The sequence below is a fragment of the Vicia villosa genome, linkage group LG3, assembly GCF_029867415.1.
Source record: "Vicia villosa cultivar HV-30 ecotype Madison, WI linkage group LG3, Vvil1.0, whole genome shotgun sequence".
Lineage (NCBI taxonomy): Eukaryota > Viridiplantae > Streptophyta > Magnoliopsida > Fabales > Fabaceae > Vicia > Vicia villosa.
In genome coordinates, this window is record NC_081182.1 from 38277805 (window position 1) to 38287980 (window position 10176).

The 10176-nt window shown below is 33.0% G+C and overlaps 1 long non-coding RNA gene across 1 annotated transcript; it reads right to left on the reverse strand.

The window, feature by feature from the left end:
• Nucleotides 1-212: 212 nt before the first annotated feature.
• On the reverse strand, nucleotides 213-989 carry LOC131655447 (uncharacterized). The gene is made up of 2 exons (XR_009299766.1): nucleotides 865-989; nucleotides 213-566 (listed from the first exon to the last, which is right to left on the reverse strand). It is a non-coding gene; the product is annotated as an uncharacterized LOC131655447 (long non-coding RNA).
• Nucleotides 990-10176: the final 9187 nt, after the last annotated feature.

The following is a 10176-nucleotide window of genomic DNA, read 5'->3' on the forward strand; positions in this document are numbered from 1 at the left end:
AGAAAAGATATTGATACACTATAAGCTACAACTGATACCGTATGTTTATATTATTTTTCTTTTTAAAATATTTAATAATTCTTTTTCAATTTTCCAGATACAGATAAACAAATGCATATGTTGTATTTTAGAGGATTGCAAGTGTAAGAATAGTAATCCTCTTATAATTAAGGATTATGTATTCCTTAACAGAAACTGCAAAAAGCTAGAGATAGTATAAATAAACAACTTTTTTACTAACGAATAAATAATTATATAGATAACAGGAAAATAATTATCAAGGGAAAGTGAAGCTGCTAAACAATACAAAACGTATAAAAAGAAAAAACAAAACAAAAAGAATGCCAAAAATCAAAGCTAACAATTAAAGAATCATAAATATAATTAACTTATTAAGGTTGTACTCAAATACGATGGTTAAGGTTAAAACCAACCAAAATTGTTGAGGCAGAGGCATTGATTAGAACTTGGTGTGCATCTACCATCTAGAAAACCTTTATCAATAATACATGTCCATTTGCATTCTTTATCATTGCATTCGCTTCCTTCGGTTTCTATCACCATCTCTGCATTCATCCATCAATTAGACATTATGATTAACAAACAAAAAAAAAAAAACAAAAACAATTTATTTTTACAAACTTTTTGTTTATATTTTTGAAAAAAGTCAAAATTTTCAAATGAATTTATTGTTTCATAAGACACTTTTTTCCTCTTCATTTAAAATGTTTTTCTTTTAATATTGGTAGGAATAATACACAATTAATTAAAAAATATTAATGAGAAAATATAATTAAAAAATTAAAATTGCATTGAATCATACTAAAATATAAATTAATTTATAAAGGAGGGAGTAAAACTTACTAGAAGAAAGGAGAATAAGCAAAATGAAAAACAACCTAAAGTGTGTAATATTCATGATTGCCACACATTTTGTACAATCTTCAATTATCTATTTATAAAAGTGGAGGGTGTAAACACTTATTAACTTGGCTTTTAAAATTTGGTGTTCTTTCGGGTTAACATTATTTATAAGTAATTTATTAGAACTCATCAAACACCCAAAACATATGCACCTCTTCTATACTGTCTTACCGATGCTCCATGAATATAAAAACTAATTAGAGGTCATCATGCTTGAAAAAAATTAATTTAAAAACATAAAAATTTTAGAATAATTAAATAAAAAAGTTTTTCGTAACAATTTTTTTAATAAACAAAAAATTGTATGTAAGGGTATTTAACCCATATACAACAGAGAGAAAACTAGAATTACAAGGAATTAGCAAGAAAGTAAATTATATAAAAAATTATAAATAGAAAAGGCCACTTTACTATAAGAATGTATAACAATTTTTTTTATGGTAATTTTGTGCCGTCAAAAAACACAAACAATCTTGCCCCCAGCCATTCCTTTCTTGTAATTTCAAGCTTTTTATTTATTTATTTTAGAGTTACGTGAAAATTTATTAAGGTATTGAACCAATGACACTGTAGATGATTAAGGGGGCGCTTACCACTTAGCTATAACTTGTTTCTTATCTTTGGTTTTCTTCTCACCAATATATACTACATAGTTAACATTAAATTCCAAAATTAATATTATATGAGAATTACTATAAATGAGTAGTATTATTTATTACATTAGTCCTTGTTCTGGATTGGGCCGAGATTAGGCCCAATGTAGCTTCGGCCCACTTGACCTTCGAGGCCCAAACCATGTTGCACTCTCGATCCAGTTTAATGGTGCTCGTCCCCTCCTTGCTCGGCATGGATGTTCCCCGCTGGCATCTCTGCCGAGGACCATGCTCTCTGCCGAGGACCCTGCTCCTCGCAGGCCTCCTTCATATCCAACCCTCCGAATACTGCAGAGTCCATGTGGTCCCTAGAAGACCGCGTCTCCCTTAGATTCCTGAGCGGTTAACCAGGACAGAGGGCATCACGCACCTCCGATATTTCTGCCCAGAAAACCTGGCAGTCTCCTAGTTGGGCCTGGAAATCCAGCCCACTAGCGTGATCATGGCCCAGCTCTGGGGGCTATAAATACCCTCTTTCATTAGAGGGTCAGGTATTCAATTCTTTCTAACCTTAAGCTTGTACTTGCTCTCCTTTGCTCCTCTACTCACTTTGGCATCGGAGTACCTTGCAGGTACACCCCCCTCTCACTTCACGAAGACCCAGCATCCGAGCAGGCCTTGACGACTCTTCTGATCAGGTACGATCAGTACTATTTATTTTTTATTACATGAGTATTATTTTACATTTGTACTATTTATTCCAAAATGTACACGTTAATATGTAACAGTATATATTCCAAAAATTAAAATATTATTTTACATATTCTATTATAATTAAATTGAAATTATAAATTAAGCAATTACTAAACAAACATTATTTAACTATTTATTATGTAAAAACAGAAAATAATAAAATGAAAATATAATTAAAATCGATAATATTAAACATATTAAATAATTAAATTGAAAGTAAATAAAATAAAATAAATTTAAATTAAATATACTTGTGTATATATTTAATAAAAATGTAATTTATTTATGTAATATAAGCTTTGAATTTTAATCTTTAACAACAAAATAATAAAATAATAATAAAATCGCCACATGAAATTTTAATTTATTAAGTATTTTAATTTGTATTATTAAATTAAAAAAACTAAAATTAAAATTACGTGTTTTTCTTACCAAAAAAAGATACTTTGATTAATTAAAAAAATGATATGTACATGGCGATCACGTGATCCAGCCCACAACATCAAAGCGGACAAAGAGACAACCAAAAAAACCTAGACTAATACATCACTGAGTATAGCTAGGTGTGTCATAACTTCCTATTCATTCCTAAGCTTCCATATTTCATAAACACTTTTAGTAAAAGCCAATTTCAACATTTTTCCTCGGGTGCCTTGGCCTTTTGTCTTCTTTATAACGCATTCCACTTCTTGGCTCCATGGAAAATAGGTATGATCAACCAGGATCCAATTCAACACTTGCCTCCATATGTGATTTGTATTAGTACAACCAAATAAAAGGTGCTGTCGAGACTCATCAGCTTTGCAGAAACAACATTTCAGGTTATCGATAATACCATATTTGACTAGCCTATCACGAGTAGCTAGACGCTCATTGCACGCAATCCACAAAATAACAGTTACCCTCGGCCGAGCCAAATTCCCATAGAATGGCTCTTTCCAAACATTATTTGGATTATCCTTCATTGCCCTGAAAAAAATCCGCTACTCAAAACAACTAAGCGGTAGAAAGTGTCAAACATGAAAATTACAATTTAAAACAAGCTTAAGACTCGAGTTAACCACTTCAAAGAGCGGAACACTAACTCCGACATACAATCTACGAAAATAAAACTCCCATTATTGAAGATGATGTTGTTGCGACTCATCCAAATACTCCAACACGATGCAAGCCAAATAACACCCACTATCCTCCTTTTGGCTAAGCTCCTCACTTTCTCAAAGAAGAAAGGAAAAAGCATGAAATCCTCCAAAGAGAAATCGGCTATCGTTCCTAACCACGCGAAAACCTTCGACCAAATGTCCATGTCAAATTTCTGGCATTGCATCATTTGTTCCCATGCCTGATTCCGCTGCGTAATAGGTCGCTTTTCCATGTTGGCTTTCAGAATCCATGAGGCATTATCTAGGATATTTGCCTCCTTGATCTGTTTGTTTTTAAGGTAGTAAGCATGTACCTATTTACAGTGGTTTCGGTAAAATAATCGCTAGTCTTCCAATTTGAATATTTTTGGTAATTTACAGGATCGACTAGATTGATCCTAGGACATGTGTCAAAGTTTTGGTTATTATACTTGTGATTGAACTCATGTTTTAATGATACTTTGTTTAACAAAGATATTGAAAGTTCCTTAAATGTTATGACTATGGAGAATGTAAATTAAAATGACTTCGATTATGAATTCTAAATAACTAGAATAAAGGTGTTCGATTGTAAAGAACTAAAATAAAGTACAAAATATGTAAATGATCTTAAAACTAGAGATTTCAAACTGGAAAAGTAAGTGGGCTTTGAAAAGGTAAGTAAAGGACTTTGTATTGATAAGTAAATAACTTTGAAAATATAATAATGGTGTTTCTTATACAGACATTCTCTGTAAACTCGTTTCTCTATGTCGGTACTTTGAATATATTAAATGATTTTGTACAAAGTGAACACACCGAATCCTAACATTAAGACTCTTATTTATACTAATTCGACCCTAACGATTTTTCTCTAACGAAATGCCACGTTTCCTTCTGCATGCGCTTCGAATCTCCGAGAATTCCACGCGTCCCTTTGGCTAAATTAAATTACTTTGAATTTCAGAACTTTCCCGCTCAAAGTTCTGAAGTGCGAGCAGCGTGGCTGTCGAAACGTATCTTCAAAATATCTCAAAATATTCTAAGTCTTTCACTTCTTCGCCTTCGAAGACATTTTCACTTGGGCTCCACTTTGACATAGTAAATCTTCCTTATATAAAAAGGCTCGAAATGGTCTTACAAAACCATCCTTCATGCTTATACTTCGGAGCATAACATCTCTCACGTTTTCCCCTATCAAAATCTTCAGCTAACAGTACCCATTTTTCCCAAAGGCTATCTTACTTTCCACACAAATTCCCCAAACGGAGTTACGGTCCAAAAGTTATAAATTTCCAAAGTTTACCAAAAATTGCAAACACCGACATCATACACCGACACAAAAAAGTCTCATTACACACCAATTTAAATTCATTTCTTGAAAAGAAACCATTTTTCCAAGAAAGTAAATTGTATGAGCTTTTTCCAGATTCAAACGGTGCGTCAAACGGACACTCGAGTCAGAAGTTATGAATTTTTGAAGTTTCCACAAAAACCAGAAAAAATCATACGAACAGCCATTGGATTCATACTAATTCTTCACTAAAATCCTACCAATTCACCATCTTTCATGAAATAAACACTTATCCATTTATACCTAACATATGATAATGATTTGGAACCATAAAACATGAATTCTAACACATTTCTAAAACCTCATTCTTCTTATAACTCAAGAGACACAGTAATTCCCAAAAATTTCGTCTTTGAAACACCAAAACTCCATTCCTAAAGATGCGAACAACACAAGTACCTGATTATTCTCTATCAAGGACACTTCGACTTGACCACCAGACTTAAATTTTGAATCAGTACTTCCTCTGAATTCAGGAATTAACAAGGTCTCTCCAACATTTCAATTTCTGCACTTCAGGCCACACTAAACCAACTGCTCATACCTTGCACCTAAAACAACCCTGAGAGGCAACAACCCCTCCCTCACTTGTTCTGATCTCCTTCCTGAAAACAAGTGATTAGAAGAATAATAAAGCACCAAGAGTGTTTCACACACATGTTGTGTACTAAGGAATAATACGTCAACTGTATTCCACTGTTAAACCATACTAATGACTCAACAACTTGGTCGGACGGACCGACCTACTCTGATACCACTAGTGTAACACCCTAATTCTCCAACAATAATTTTATAAAATAAATAGAAGGAATTTAAAAAATTATAAAATTAGGATGTCATCTTCATTCATCACATTTGCTCATATAACAAGATACACAACACATAATTATATATTCATCATATCTAAACTTCATTTCATTTACTCGTATCGGAAAACATCACTAATATTTACTCTTAACTTCCCAACATAAGTTATAATCATCATAATTAAATATTCAACAAACATCATCAAATAAATACAATAAAACGGAGTTCTACAAGGGTTTTACTCCCAACCTAACAAAATAGAGACAATTAACCCCAGTGTTACATATCAGAGCTGACACCAACTCATTATACTCACTATAAGACAATATCCTCGGCTAACCTCAATCTCAAGCTAATTCAGATTACCTGCGTGTTTCCAACATAGGGGTAACATTCAAACAAAATGGGTTATATATGATAACAATATAAGAAAGCGTATGATAATAAGTATATAAGAATAAAGTCACACACAATTCACCACTTCACAACACATCCACGTCATTTATTAACAAATAATATACAATTATTTTATAACATCTAATATATCATCACATCATCGATTATACAAGTATTCATCACCAAACATCTCATCATCATTCATCATCAAACATCTCATCATCATCATTCGTCATTATGTAAAATACAACTAGACCAATGACTATGCGAATGCATGTGGTACCAATAGGGCATACACCCTCATCACAAAATTTTCAATGAATAGAGACATCAACAAGGCATACACCTTCATCAAAATTTTCACCCAATCCACACAATGAGATTTATGCCATCTTAGTTTTGCCAATCCAGGCCAACATGTTTTTGCCATTCCAGGCCAAAGTGTTTGTCAATCCATGCCATCGTAAAAATGCAATATATGTGACTCAATCATGCAACGTCATAAAATGAAACAACATCAACTAAACATCAGTGGCAACAATTATGCAACCACAAGACATAAGCCTTCAACAAACGCCTATATAGGCCATCACTTCATCGTCATAACTACATCATCATACAAACATACAAAGAAACAACATCACAATTCATGCAATATAAGTTCTATAACACATATACAACGCATATCAACCACATGCAATTGTCACTAACATACATCAATTTCATAGAGTTCTTCATTTTACGGCCAAATTATGAATTTTTTACGAAACTCAACAATAAAGCCATAATTCATACAATATAAGCCATACAATATCCAAACAACGCATAGCAACAAGAATCGTTATCAACATGCTTTGATTTTATTAATTTCATATGATTCACTTTCAAAATCTAAGTTATTAATAAAATACCAAAACTTATTCCTACATACAAATCATCATACCCAATCTTATAGAGTTAGAACCCCACCCTTACCTTGGATTGAAGGTTCTCTACTCTTTCAATGAAATCCTTGCCCTAGCCTCTTTGTGCTTCTTCTCCTCTTTCACGAAAATCTTCTCTTTTCACGTTCTCTCCAAATTATCTTTTCTCCAATCTATTTTCTTTCTTATTTTTATTTAACTCCTTACTAACTTTTAACTTCACTAATGGGCTTAATAAACACACCCCCACTATTCCTCATGCTAACACAACATAGGCCCACTAACTATTTACTCATTTACTCTCTTATTATTATTATATTATTATTATTATTATTAAACATCAATAATAATTCTTATTCAAATCATATTAAATCATCTAATTTTCTAATAAATTAAATTAAATGAATAATTTGAACTAATTATATTTATTTAATTCTGAAATTTTTAATTCAAAGACACTACCCTCTATTCAAAGAATACTAACTCTCTGATACATAATCATCATATAACAGTAAAGCAAATTCATTCAATAAACCAACAAAATATCAAAATAACACTAAATCATTGAATAGTGAAAACCAGGGTGTTACACACCACACCACCAAGTTCTACACTTTTACTCACACACCCTCAACACCTAAAATTATATTTTCTAAGGCTACCACACTACACCAGAGGGCTATCTAATACACCAAAACACCAATCACACAACAAGATCACCAAATATCACATAATTAAATTAAAACAATAATTTAGATTAAATCGAAGCGTTACACCTGGTATCATTTTTACTGTAGGAGTTTGTACAAGATATTGGGCTAAGCCTAAAATGAGTAACATTATTCAAGTTAAAAGGATCTTAAATACATCAATGGTACTTGTGATTATTGAATGTTGTACTCTCATAGTACCGAAGCTGAGTATATTGTTGCAGGAAGCATTTGCTCTCAATTGATTTGGATGAAACAGATGTTACAGGAGTATAATATTAAGTAGGATGTCATGACATTATATTGTGACAATCTGAGTGAAATCAACATATCCAAGAATCCCATCCAGCATAGAAGAACAAATAATATTGACATCAATCATGATTTTATTATGGATCTTGTTGAAGACAAACTTGTGTTTCTTGAGCATGTGGCCACTAAGAAGCAATTGACAGATATATTTACTAAGGATTTGGATGCAAATTGGTTTGATAAAATAAGGGAAGAGTTGGGAATTTATATTTTTGAAGGTTTATAACAATTACAAGTGTAGAGGAGTGCAACAGACACTTTCTGTTTCCTCCATTTAGTGGTGCATGACATTTTAGTGAAAAGTACTAGTGTTGGACCTGTAAGAGGGTGGAGCAAAGTTGTGGCTCTTGCTACCATGACAAGGTCCTTGAAAAGGAAGGAAGCTGGTTTGATGAAGAGTGTTGTTGGTTGTGGGAAATTTTCTGAGGAACTGGTGAAGGAATTCATTGTTGACATTCCTAAGGAATGTGACAGTATAATGAGCAAGGAGTACAAAAGGATTTTTGACAGTGGTAAATGTGTGGAGATTACAGTAAGATGAGTTTTTGTTCTTTTTCTCCTGGTGAATGCATGATTGTTTTTTTCATTTTCTTGGCTAAAAAGGGGGCGTAATTATATGGTTGTTTAGGTTTGGTTGATTTGGTTGTTTGTTTGGTTGTTGTTGGAGTAGTACTACGTGAGGGGGAGTAGTCATTTTTGTTGTTGTTTGTGTGCAACTATATAGGGGGCATGATGTTCTGATTAATTACATATCAGTTTATTATTGCTATAGGTTTTAGGGGGAGCATTGTGTGCTTGATGTCATCCCTGATATCTTGACATCATGTCTTGTTTTTTGTGGTTTAAGAACATTTTTTTGGGAGTTTATTTTTCTCTGAGAATGTTGTTATGAGATTGTGTTCTAAATTGGTTTTTTGCTACATATGCCTCTTATGTGAACTTGTGTAGTTCCTATTTTTTTGTGCAATTATTATGAAGACGTGTCTTTGAAATATTGCCAAAGTGGGAGATTGTTAGATTTTTGTTTGTTGGCTGCATTTTGTTAAAACAACTAGTTCCGCAAGATGTTGGACAAGGTGTCGTGACATGTTGGTACAACTTCACATCCTGTTTTTGTTTCTATTTTTAGAAGATTTGTATCTTGTGCTTCAAAATACTTTTTGAGGTATCGTATGGACCAAGTTGTGCATTTGGAGATTTGATTCACTAAAGATTTGTTTCTCAAGATTGGATGTCAAAACATTAATGGGAACATAACTTTCTGCACCAGAAGATTTGATTTGATAAGATTTAATGCAGATTATTTGATTTGGCCAAATTTAATATCCAAGCCCAAGTGATTCTGTGTCTATAAAAATAAAGACTATAAACCTAAAGAATTCATGAAGCTGCATGTGAGTGAATATACTTTAGGGTTTTGACTATTAATTGTTTTTGTGAACTATTGTTGCATCATGTTGATGCTTGAATTGGATTGAGTTTTGAATTGTAATATGTGAATCACTCCTAAGCTTTTAAGTAATAGTGGATTCTGTTTAATTAGAAGTGTGTCGTCTGTTTATTGTCATTGTTGTTATTATCCTAATGTTTGATTGAGGGAAAGTGAGAGGCGTCTCATATCTAGGAGTTCTTAGATAAAAATAGCACGGGTGCTGATTAGATGGGAATTTTGTAAAACCAGAGGGTGTTTAGCACTTCAAACTATTACTATTATAGTGGATTTCCTTCCTAGCTTCGATGCCCCCATATGTAGGTGACGTTGCATCAAACAGGGTTAAATTAGTGGTTTTTACACCTTTATCTATTGATAATTATAGTCAATCTTCTCGTTGTTTTCATGTACTTTATTTCCCTTTTCTGCATTTTATGCTTTGGTTTTGTCTCTTTAATGTTTTAGGTTCAAATGATAATTCTAGAAGAATCGGAGCGAAAACCAAGAAAAGTCATAAAAATTCGGAAAAGTTTCCTGCACACTCCAGGATGTCTGACATGGCCGCCCATGTCAACTGACATTGGTCGTGTCAGGCACACAGTAATTGAGGAACAGAAAATTAGAGGTTTGACACAGGTTCCCTTGTCAGTATACCTGGGACCAGAATTCAACATTTGAAAGTTCAAAAGGCTGACACGGCCACATGTGTAAGCTTACACGACCCATGTCAGCATGTGACGTTGATTTCCTGATATTTTCATATTTTGTCCATAGGTTAAGTTGTGGGGGCATTTTTTGGTATTTCCAACCGATCTGAGTGAATGTTTGCTATTTAGATGAGTTTTGAAGAG